Source organism: Schistocerca gregaria, chromosome 2, assembly GCF_023897955.1.
Source record: "Schistocerca gregaria isolate iqSchGreg1 chromosome 2, iqSchGreg1.2, whole genome shotgun sequence".
NCBI classification, from domain to species: domain Eukaryota; kingdom Metazoa; phylum Arthropoda; class Insecta; order Orthoptera; family Acrididae; genus Schistocerca; species Schistocerca gregaria.
This window is the reverse complement of record NC_064921.1, coordinates 873,768,737-873,780,824: the sequence shown is the minus strand read 5'-3', so window position 1 is coordinate 873,780,824 and position 12,088 is coordinate 873,768,737. Positions and strand designations below refer to the sequence as shown.

The following is a 12,088-nucleotide window of genomic DNA, read 5'->3' as shown; positions in this document are numbered from 1 at the left end:
GAAGTAGGTTATAGTACGCTTGTTCGCCCACTGCTTGAATACTGCTCAACAGTGTGGGATCCGTACCAGATAGGGTTGATAGAAGAGATAGAGAAGATCCAACGGAGAGCAGCGCGCTTCGGTACAGGATCATTTAGTAATCGCGAAAGCGTTACGGAGATGGTAGATAAACTCCAGTGGAAGACTCTGCAGGAGAGACGCTCAGTAGCTCGGTACGGGCTTTTGTTGAAGTTTCGAGAACATACCTTCACCGAAGAGTCAAGCAGTATATTGCTCCCCCCTACGTATATCTCGCGAAGAGACTATGAGGATAAAATCAGAGAGATTAGAGCCCACACAGAAGCATAACGACAATCCTTCTTTCCACGAACAATACGAGACTGGAATAGAAGGGAGAACCGATAGAGGTACTCAGGGTACCCTCCGCCACACACCGTCAGGTGGCTTGCGGAGTATGGATGTAGGTAGATGTAGATTGCGTTGCCGCATAAGTCCGCATCGTTGTTCCATAAGTTTAATAAACACAGCAGATACACATACAAGAGACTTTAGTCATCATGCATTCTCCTTCACTATTTCTAACAGTCTGCCAACGCTGGGGTAGCTGTTTGATTCCGAGACTAGAAATCACGTGGTTTTGAGGCGAAGAACTCGTCGAGCCACGTGCGGAGTGCTTTTTTATCTGGAAAGGAAGTTCCTCGAAGCTTGTTCGGCAGTGGGCGAAAAAGGTGAACATCTGAGGGTGTAATATAAGGTGAATAAGGTGAGTGCGGAATGACTTTCCAAGCCAACTCCTGTATAGTGCTTTTGTCAGTCTAGCAGGATGCGTGCGGGCGTTATCGTGGAGCGGTGTAGCATCATTTTACGTTGTCTTCCTGGTCGTTGTTCTTAGATTGTGCTTGCAAGACGTCACCGTTATTGACAATAAATGTCAGCAGTGATGGTTACACGTCGGGGAAACAATCCGTAGTGCACCACACAGTTGCTGTTGTAGCACATCCATAACGTTATCTTTTGTGCATGCGCGCATATCTTGGTACAGGGAGTTGCTGCTTTGCCTGGGCTCAACCATTCCTTTCTTTTCCTTACTTTAGCATTAACACACCATTTCTCGTCACTAGTAACGATACAGGATAGGCATGGTCGGTGTTGTACACGGGCCAAATGATGACGAACAAGCAGAAATACACATATAGTAACCCGCTGATTTTTTGTGATTTTGGATTAGAGCATGCGGTAGCCACATACCCGATTTCTGAACCTTCGCCATTGCGTGCAAATGTAGAATGATCACAGTTCTCGAGTACACTGATGTGGATCATTGTGGATTAATGCGTTTAAACGATCTTCATCGAACCCCAAATTTATTCCTGAACAATGTAGAGTCCCAATGTCAAAACGATCCTCACTAAAATGATAAAACCATTTTATTGTCGTGCTCTGTCCAGTGGGATTATCCATAATTACGGTACATATGTCTCTGGCTGTCTCCGCTACTTTCAGCCCTATACTGAACTCAAAACTGAAGAATATGTCGGAAATGTTCCGATTTCTCCACTTGGCACTTCATTTTCTAATGTCCACAGAGCCACTCACTATCTCCAAATGACAAAAAGACAATACGAAAACTCAAACAGCAACAGTGAATTCCAAATAAATATGGCAATCGATAAATAAACCCTCAGCAACCAGAATGCCGACATGCAAAACAAAAACGCTACGAACTTATGCACAAGCCCAATAGTTCATACTACAAAAAAATAGAAGCTTTTGAAATGTGGTGCAACAGACGAATGCTGAGGACTGGACAGGTAGATTGACTAACTAATGAACCGAAATGGGGACAAAAGAAGTGTAACAACCTGACTATAAAAATCAATCACATCATATGATACATCTCTAGGCGTCATGGAATCGTCAATTTGGTATTGGAAGGAAGTGCGTAGGGTAAAAATAAAGAGAGGGAATCGAATACAGTAACTATGTCAAGCTGTAATAGTTATGCAGCGATGAAGATACTAGCAGCGGCTAGACTACCGTGAAGAACTGCATTAATCCAGGTTTCGCACTGATGACCGAAACAACAACTAGTTAAGAGTACTCTCTGAAAGAATCTTACAGGTATGAAATCTATATCCACCAAAATAAACGGGTAAGATTCTCGCATCTCGCATTTCAGAGAGAGAAAAATGCGAGTACGAGAAACAACTACGGATACAAACGGTCGCGAGAGTTAACAGTCTTAATTAATAGCACGAGACAGCACGGTTCCTTCGCATATATATCAGCACGACTTGATTCATGAGCCGCGTACATGTCGGTGCTCATAATGTGGTATCGCGACAGGTATTTTGCACGCATTTGCCACGCCGCGACAAGTTTCGAAAACAAGCGAGCATCTCGGCGGTGCAGGCCGGCCCGCCTTGCCGCCAAATGCACGGCAGAAATTAGAACCGCCTGGCAGCTGCCAGAAGTGGAGAGATTGCAGCATCCACGCAGTGCTCCGTCGTGCGCGCCACAACTTCTGCCTAGATCAGATGCCGTGCACCGGAGACAGTTTCACTTCTCACCTGCTTTGTTACAAAAATAAGCCGTGCATTACCCGCAACCTTCAGCTGTCTGCCAGGGAGGGCGCCACGAGGGGTGGGGAGGGGAGGGGAGGGGAGGGGAGAGGAGGGGAAAGAAGAAGCGAACTGGCTATGTATGGAGGGGGAGGGGTGAATAGTACAAGAGCAGAGATGAGAAAGGTAAACAATGAAAACGGCTGCTCGAGACGCTGGCCGCAGGATAGAAGGACAGAACGATAACAAGGCGACACACGAGAAAATGTAATCGTAACGGCGCGAAAATAGGCGAGAGTGGAAGGTGGAAGGGGCTGGACAGAAGAAGAGCTGAGAGAGGAAGAGAAGTAAACAATGAACGCACAAGTGTGATGCGCACTTCACCGCAAGGACAGCTACAAAAGAGAGGAGCGCGAAATGTGATCGTAACGAAATAAACATGTAGCACCCGACCAGAGCGGAGCTTTAAAACACGATACGGGGAGTCTCTTGTGACTACAATTCGTTCCGCGCAAGTGCATTCTGTGTGGTGAATACTTTGAAATTGCTCGCTCAAGGACACAGGTTCTGCGTAATTTACAGCCTAAAAGCACTCTCTTTTGTAGAACGCATTTCGTCTTGCGGTGTTCATGGGCCTGCTAAGGGTACACCTGCTTTAAAGAGAGCTTGACATTGTAAAGGTCAGAGACATGTAAATCGAAACGCTGGCAGAAAGTGAGTGTCAAAAATTGTAGAAAAATGTCATTCTAAATTGAATAGAGAAGTTTTTTAGGCGAAAATGAGGTTTGAAATTGATCATAAAACACCTCTTGGTGTTTGTAGTACCAGATGGTACTGTCAGGTAATAATACTTTGGATTATTGTTTTAGGAAATGGGAGTTTACTCTGCTTCTAAACTATATTCCACGAACTCGAACAATGTTCGAGGTTAGAACCACAACGTATAAGCCATTGTGGGAGTTGTTTTAACTTCAGAAGATTCTGGAACAGCATGAGCTGCTTACATGAGAAGTACAGTTCCTCGACAAGGTACCTGCGCAGTGTGGAATAACTAGGATTTCAGGAGTACAACATGTAAACCGTGACTTAAGCGGTCGGCGGAAGAAAGTGCTAATCCTCAATTTACGGAGGACTAGTTTGATCACGGTATCTATAACGTTTACGAACGTACCAAGTACCGGTAACAAGTAGTTCGTTCAATTTGTGCCACTACAAAGTACTGTCTACTTTATAAATTGTTTTGCCTTAATGTATTTATGTTCTTCACTTCATATGTGTTCAAAGATAACATGAAACAACACTAAATTATGCTTTTGGGGGTTAGCATCTTTTACACCGCCGACCCGTTCACAATTAGTCTCTGTTGTGTATCTGAACAATAGCTACGATGACAGTTTCTTTCACATGGCAGCCAAGGCACGATTAATTTCTCTGAGTAACTCTTTTCTTCACTGCGAGCAGCGTGTTACTGCTATAACTATTGTAACCACAGCATTGGTGACAACACATCATTGTATGCCAATCACATCCTTATGAAGATAGCAGTAATCATGATATTATTGAATTTTCATTATTCAACTATCGTAACTGCCACAACATAATTAACTATGTCTCATATGCTGCCGCATGATGATCATTTTGACAGAATCTATTAGTAATCACAGTGCTGTTCACTCATAAGCTTCAGGTGATTTAAGTGACGTACTTCAAATAAATCTAAATTGCCTCTTGGTGAACAGACTAAATCTATCTGCCTTACAAGAATATGAACGAGTTCCGACCGCAAGATCACGATCAAGAGTATCACAGAGTACGGGAATAGATTTCAGTTTTCACATTTTGTCTACCGTGACGTTGAATGCGCTGGAGTGACACAGTTTCTTCTGCTTCTGAAGGATGGAGATGAGTTGATTAAAGTGATAACTAACTAGGTGAGCAGTCACTATCTAAGCGGTTCAAGGAGCTTCAGTCTGGAGCCGTGCGACCGCTACGGTCGCAGGTTCGAAATGGATGTGTGTGATGTCCTCAGGTTAGTTCGGTTTAAGTAGTTCTAAAGTTCTAAGTTCTAGGGGACTGATGACCTCAGATGTTAAGTCCCATAGTGCTCAGAGCCATTTGAACCATTTCTTCTATTACTGCCGGACGCACCGATGTACGTTATAGTCGAGGAGGAATGTCCATTGTATGAGTCCACTCATCTGTCACCGTCTGACGGAGGCTGTGTCACAATGAAGCCCGCCAGAAGACAGATCCTCCACGTCACAAGGTTAACGAGGTAAAGATTAAGAGCGAAGAAATAACGAGTTTAAACTCACTTACCAGGAAAAACTGTTACGTGGTGGAGTCTGCCGTTCTTCGTTGGTCCGTTAACCTGAAGTACTGTGTACAGCTGGAGAACTAATGCGCAGTATTAAAGGCTCCCGGTAGATACACGTAAAATACAAACCACGGATGGAAAAAAAAAATCAAGTCGGATTGCAGGTCCGTAAGACGAATTTAAAGATCTCCCTCCCCCCAAGTATCAATGGTTAACTTCAGGGGGGGAGGGAGGGGAGGCAGGCAGAGATGTCTTCATTTGGAAAATGCATCCGAGACCGACGTGAGCTGGACTACAGTGAACCATGTGTCGGTGTCCGTCCGCGCTGGGATGGCAGCGGGCAGTTGGGCCAGCGTGAGTAGGGCGCGGGCGCCTAGCGTGCCAGGGCGTTTGGATCACTTTACACGGTCACAGTTAAGGCACTGACACTGCACTGGGAGACGAGACACGCTACTGCCCGTAGCTCGCGCAGCGGCTGGTGGCCGACTGGGGCGCGCCGTGCCAAACCGAGCCGCTCACCGCCCACGCGAGGACTAGCCGAGCCGGCAGACTGGCAGCTCGGACGCGGGAGCTGCTGTAGCTGCCAGCCGCGCCGCCTGCCATTCACACCACACACACACACACCTGCGGGCCGCAACGGTAAAACTACTGCCCCTGGCACCATCTGTCACAAGTACTGTACGCCACAGAGCCTACGCCAAGGCGACAAAAGTCATGGAATAGTGACACGCACATATACAGATGGCGGTAGTATCGCGTACACAAAGCATAAAAGGGTCGTCCATTGGCGGAGCTGTCATTTGCTCTCAGGAGATTATAGTGAAAAGGTACCCGACGTGATTATGGTCGCGCGACAGGAATTAACAGACAACGAATGCGGAGTGGTAGTTCGAGCTAAGCGTGTGGGACATTCCATTTCACAAATCGTTCGGGAATTCAACATTCCGAGATCCAGTATCAAATTGCATTACCTCTCACAACGGGCAACGCAGTTGCCGACTTTAACCCAGAGCAGTGGAGTTTCCGTAGAGTTGCAGTACTAACAGACAAGCAAAACGTGAAGTAACAGCAAAAATCAATGTGGGAATAGCTAATAGCACGACATCGGCTGTGGCCTCTCCCGGGCTCGCGACGATATTGGTCTGACCCGCGATGAGTGGAAAACCGGGGCATGGTCAGATAACTCCTGATTTCAGTTGGTGCGACCTGATGGTAGGGTTCGAGTGTGTCCCCGACCCCACGAAGCCATGTACACACGTTGTAAACAAGGTATTGTGCAAGCTGCTGGTGGCTACAAAATGGTGTGGAATTGACTGAATCATCTGGCCGAACTGAACCGATGTCTGACTTGACACGGTTATGTTCGGCTACTTGGAGACCATTTGCAGCCTTTCACGTTCCCAAACGAAGACGGAATTTTTAAGGATGACGGTGCGCTATCTCACCGAGCCACCATTGTTTGTTATTGGTTTGAAGAATATACTGGAAAATTCGAGTGAATTATTTGGCCACCCATACCGCCCGACATTAATCACATCGAACATTTATGGGACATAATCGAGAGGTCAGTTCGTGCACAAAATCCTGCACTGGCAACACTTTGGCAATTATGGACAGGCCGGCCGCGGTGGTCTCGCGGTTCTAGGCGCGCAGTCCGGAACCGTGCGACTGCTACGGTCGCAGGTTCGAATCCTGTCTCGGGCATGGATGTGTGTGATGTCCTTAGGTTAGTTAGGTTAAAGTAGTTCTAAGTTCTAGGGGACTAATGACCACAGCAGTTGAGTCCCATAGTGCTCAGAACCATTTGAATTATGGACGGTACGGAGGCGGCATGGCCCAATATTTCTGCAAGGGACTTCCAACGACTTGTTGAGTCCGTGCGACGTCGAGATGCTGCACTACACCGGGCAAAAGGAGGTCCGATACGATGTTAAGAGGTATCCCGTGACTTCTGTCACCTCTGCGTATATAACGTGTTTCAGCAGGAATACTAAATGTTATTTTGTCCATTCTGGATCTCATGAGCTCCGCGGCCGTAAATGATTGTTGGTGAATAACGCAACCAACCACAAACACTTTTAAAATGCTTTATTTCAATGCTATAGCTGGTTATTGGCATTCATACCCATCTCAAGATGGCTAACGTTTCCAGTCACATTAATGTTTTCATTAAAAGCATGTCGTCAGCTCCAACGTCGCACAAGAATATTTGAACATTAGCGCCACTTTATATGTTGTTTCGATGGTAAAAACATGACAATGTGCCTGCATTTATTTAGTCAGAAAGTGAAACAGTTGTATACTTTTTCATACGTTCCAGTGGACAGCGCTTTGTCTTGCTACGGTTCTTACGCTTTTCCAGTACAACGTATAAGCTGTTGCAGTGCAGACAGCACACATATTCTAAATAGGCCATTGTGGCACGTAAAACACACTTCATAATATTCTTCAGTCAATTTGAACTTAACATATATGCTTTACAATAGATGTTTTTATTTATAAAGCGAAGAGCATCCACTAAGAAAAGATTTTTGCATTAGCGGCAGAAAGTTGATGACTGAAACTTCGTGAAATGTTCTTGTCCCAACGAGAAACACCTTCGTTTTACCGACTGCGAGCCCAACTCGTGTACCATATCCGTGACACTCTCCCCCTATTTCGCTATAGCACAAGACGAGTTGCCCTTCTGTGAATTGTTTCGATGACCTCCATCAATCTCATCTGATAACGATTCCATGCCGCACAGATGTACTTTCGCAGAGTACGGACGAGCCGTCAAATTTGTGTTATTTATCATTTGATCGAAGTTTAAAGTAATCCTTCTAGTACTCATGTGAATAACGTACTCACTTGAATGACCTCACAGTTTTTATTATTTTGGGCCACAATTACCATTTTTCGCATCATAAAGGCTGTTGTTGTTCTAGTCTTCAGTCCTGAGACTGGTTTGATGAAGCTCTCCATGCTACTCTATCCTGAGCAAGCTTCTTTATCTCCCAGTACATGCTGCAGCCTACATCTTTCTGAATCTGCTTAGTGTATTCATCTCTTGGTCTCCCTCTACGATTTTTACCCTCCACGCTGCCCTACAATGCTAAATTTGTGATCCCTTGATGCCTCAGAACATGTCCTACCAACCGGTCTCTTCTTCTTGTCAAGTTGTGCCACATACTCCTCTTCTCCCCAATTCTATTCAATATTTCATCATTAGTTATGTGATCTACCCATCTAATCTTCAGCATTCTTCTGTAGCACCACATTTCGAAAGCTTCTATTCTCTTCTTGTCGAAACTATTTATCGTCCATGCTTCACTTCCATACATGACTACACTCCACACAAATACTTTCAGAAACGACTTCCTGACACTTAAATCTATATTCGATATTAACAAATTTCTTCAGAAACGCTTTCCTTGCCATTGCCAGTCTATAATTTATATTCTCTCTACTTCGACCATCATCAGCTATTTTGCTCCCCAAATAGCAAAACTCCTTTACTACTTTAAGTGTCTCATTTCCTAATCTAATTCCCGCAGCATCACCCGACTCAATTCGACTACATTCCATTGTCTTCGTTTATCTTTTGTTGATGTTCATCTTATATCCTCCTTTCAACACACTGTCCATTCCGTTCAGCTGCTCTTCCAGGTCCTTTTCTGTCTGTGACAGAATTACAATGTCATTGGCGGATCTCAAAGTTTTTATTTCTTCTCCCTGGATTTTAATACCTATTCCGAATTTTTCTTTTGTTTCCTTTACTGCTTGCTCAATATACAGATTGAATAACATCGGGGATAGGCTATAACCCTGTCTAACTCCCTTCCCAATCACTACTTAGAGGTATCTTGTCTAAATCACTTTGTAATTCATATTTATCTTCTAATGAGTTTACTAGACTGTAAATGACGGCATCGTCTGCAAACAATCTAAGAAGGCTCCTCAGATTGTCTACTAAATAATTTACAGAGGGTAGGTGTTCCGGCGTAAAGTGAAGCGCCGTCACGCCAGGCGGGAACGTTAGTGCAGAAAGGGCTGAGAGACGACGTCAGCCAACTGCACTCTGGCCGATCCCTCTCCAGGACGACAACGCTACGGCAGCGGCCCACTTCCACAGCGGCATCGAGAATAGCCACTTGTATAGCAGCAACTCAGGAACTGTAACACTTCACTTGTATTAGAATTGTTATACTGAAGGGATTGCTTATTTTGTCTGTCGCCCTTTGCCTGTGACACATTTGTATTTCACAAAGTTAAGTATTGCAATCATTCCCTTTTATAACAAACTTCATTAATACAACTTGCTTGAATTGTTGTCCAGCGATCCGAGTAGCAGGCACCCCGTATTTAGCGAGTGGGCAGGATACAACACTAGGAACAGCAGAGCGCTTCGAACACTTCCTTGGCGAACGCCAGATGCCACTTATGTTTTACTCGATGAGTTTTCGTTAGTTACCACGAACTATGAGCTTCCTGACATGAAATTACGAACCCAGTCGCACAACTGAGACAATGCTCCATAGGCACCCAATCTGACTAAAAGCCACTTGTGAGGAACGGTATCAGAAGCCTTCTGGTAATCTAGAAATATGGAATCAATTTGAGATTCCCTGCGATAGCACTCATTACTTCATGGGAATATAGAGTTAGTTGTGTTGCATACGAGTGACATTTTCTGAATCCGTGCTGATAATGAGTCAATAGATGGTTTTCACAATGTTCGAACACAATACATGTTCCAAAATCCTACAGCAAATCGGTGTCAATGATATGGGTCTGTAATTCAGCAGATTACTCGCATTTCCTCTCTTGCGTATTGATGTGATCTACGCAACTTTCCAGTATCTAGGCATGGATCTTTCGTAAAGTGAGTGGTTGTATAATGTTGCTAAGTGTGGAACTACTACTCTAATATCAACATACTGTGAAAGGAACCTAACTGGTATACAATCTGAATCGGAAGACTTTCCGCCGGCCGGCCAGCCGGGGTGGTCGAGCGGTTCTAGGCGCTACAGTCTGGAACCGCGCTGCTGCTACGGTCGCAGGTTCGAATCCTGCCTCGGGCACGGATGTGTGTGATGCCCTTAGGTTAGTTAGGTTTAAGTAGTTCTAAGTTCTGGGGGACTGATGTCCTTAGTAGTTAAGTCCCATAGTGCTCAGAGCCATTTGAACTTGCTGCCGGCCGCTGTTGCCGAGCGGTTCTAGGTGCTTCAGTCCGGAACCGCGCTGCTGCTACGGTCGCAGGTTCGAATCCTGCATCGGGCATGTATGTCTGTGGTGTCCTTAGGTTAGTTAGGTTTAAGTAGTTCTAAGTCTAGAGGACTGATGACCTCAGATGTAAGTCCCATAGTGCTTCGAGCCATTTGAAGACTTGCCTTTAATTGATTTTAGCTGCTTCGATACACCGAGGATATTTACTTCTAAGTAACTGATGTTCGCAGCTGTTCTTGATTCGAATTCTGGAATATTTACTTCGTCTTCTTTGGCGAAGGAATTTCGCAAAATCATATTTAGTAACTCTACCTTAGTGTGGCACTGTCCTCTTTGAGATTACGATTGCTCTTGCACTATGAAGGTTTTGATTTTGTCTTGGACTGCATACTTGTCAGGATCAATACAGTGAACTACAAATTATCCATGCCTATAATAACAAAACATCACTGCGTTGTCTTCGAATCAACAATATGTTTTACGGCGAGCGTGTGGCTATGGGGGCTTCTGTCAGCACGTCAGCAGAGGCATTACGTATGTGTGGTTCTTGGGATACACCCAACAGACATAACTATTAAGTACGGTGCAGCAACGTATTGTCTGAAGAGGGGCAGCTCAGACATAGTCAGAGACCTCTTAGGTGAGGAAATACAGATGTTTAGGGAGCTCAAAACCTGGAGAGTCAATTCATGTCAAAGAGATTGGGACAACTGCGAAGAGGCCCTTAGGGTATATCAATTCTTCCCCAACATCAGAGATATAGTCCATATAGAGGTATAGTCCATTTCTTAACCGGCCATGGACAACCTCAGTCAGGAGACACTGTGCCTGTTGAGAGGGACCCCACAACACATATTTCAATACCATGACAATTGGTCGCAGGAATGACGAATAGCGCACACGCACACACACACACACACACACACACACACACACACACACACACACACACACATATGAGAGAGCGCGCGACGAAATATGACAGAAATATGACAATCACATACGAGACCAGACCTTGTGGACCGATCTTTATGACTGTGCAGACAGAATATCTACAGCTCTGCATGAAGAATACTAACAACTACAAGAGAACACAAAGCAATGAGCACTTGCGGCGAATGACTCCACAGACAATACAAGCGAGAGCGACGATAGTCGCAGTGTTAGCAGATAAGACAACGGCACATGCGGAGAGGAACAAACATAGAATAAGGACTAAATGAATACTCACGGGAGTGTGCTGAAAAAGGCACTCTTAGACAGTGTATGTGGGTGCGCTAATCGCCCGCTCAGAATGAGTACGAGGTAAATTGGTTTGTACGGCTGAACGCTAGCGGGCTCAGGGCGCAGCGTGGCCGTGTCAGCTAAAGCGGCGCGGCGGGGCCAGCCGCAGCGACCGCTCCAGGCGAGTCCGGGTGCCGAGGCGTCAGCGAAAGGACGGATGTGGGTGGGTAAACCCCAGAGGGGACTTGGACAGTGGTCGCTCGCTTAGCAGCATGCGGAATGCACTAGCAACAGCGGACACTGAGACAATCTGAAAGACGGCTCAGTTACAGATCTTAGAAAAACTACAATAATTCATTCAAATATTGACGGAAACCAAAATACACCTGCGATCTCAGAAAAATGAGGCACATCCGATGACATAACGACATTTTCAATATCTTCTGAACTCCAGACGTTAATGTTTTAAGGTTACTAAACAGTTTCACACTGAACCTCTAATTTAACAACTTTTAAACGCTCCAAGCGATTTCAACAACGATATAACAGGTGATATCATCACTGACGAGGTAAATTGGTTTGTACGGCTGAACGCTACCGGGTTAAGGCCCAGCGTGGCCGTGTCAGCTAAAGCATAATCTTTTCATTATGCAAAAGTCTCTTACAACATCGTATTCTCCACACAGCAAATGAATGCAGCATGAATACCTCATATCTTGTCATACTTGTGTATTTGTGTAATGAATATGTTACTATTTTTGCCAGATATTCATTTCAG

General features: G+C 45.1%; 1 protein-coding gene across 8 annotated transcripts in view; it reads right to left on the bottom strand.

The window, feature by feature from the left end:
* LOC126335273 (TGF-beta-activated kinase 1 and MAP3K7-binding protein 3-like) overlaps window positions 1-12,088 on the bottom strand; it is a 430,472-nt gene that overhangs the window by 269,210 nt on the left and 149,174 nt on the right. Inside the window, exon 1 of one of the 8 annotated variants that reach the window (XM_049998337.1) lies at window positions 4,881-5,391. The exons of the other annotated variants lie outside the window; for them this stretch is intronic. The gene's annotated coding sequence lies outside the window, so the exon portion shown is untranslated. Of the gene's footprint in view, window positions 1-4,880; window positions 5,392-12,088 lie in introns of those variants that run through there. 8 annotated transcript variants of the gene reach the window in all.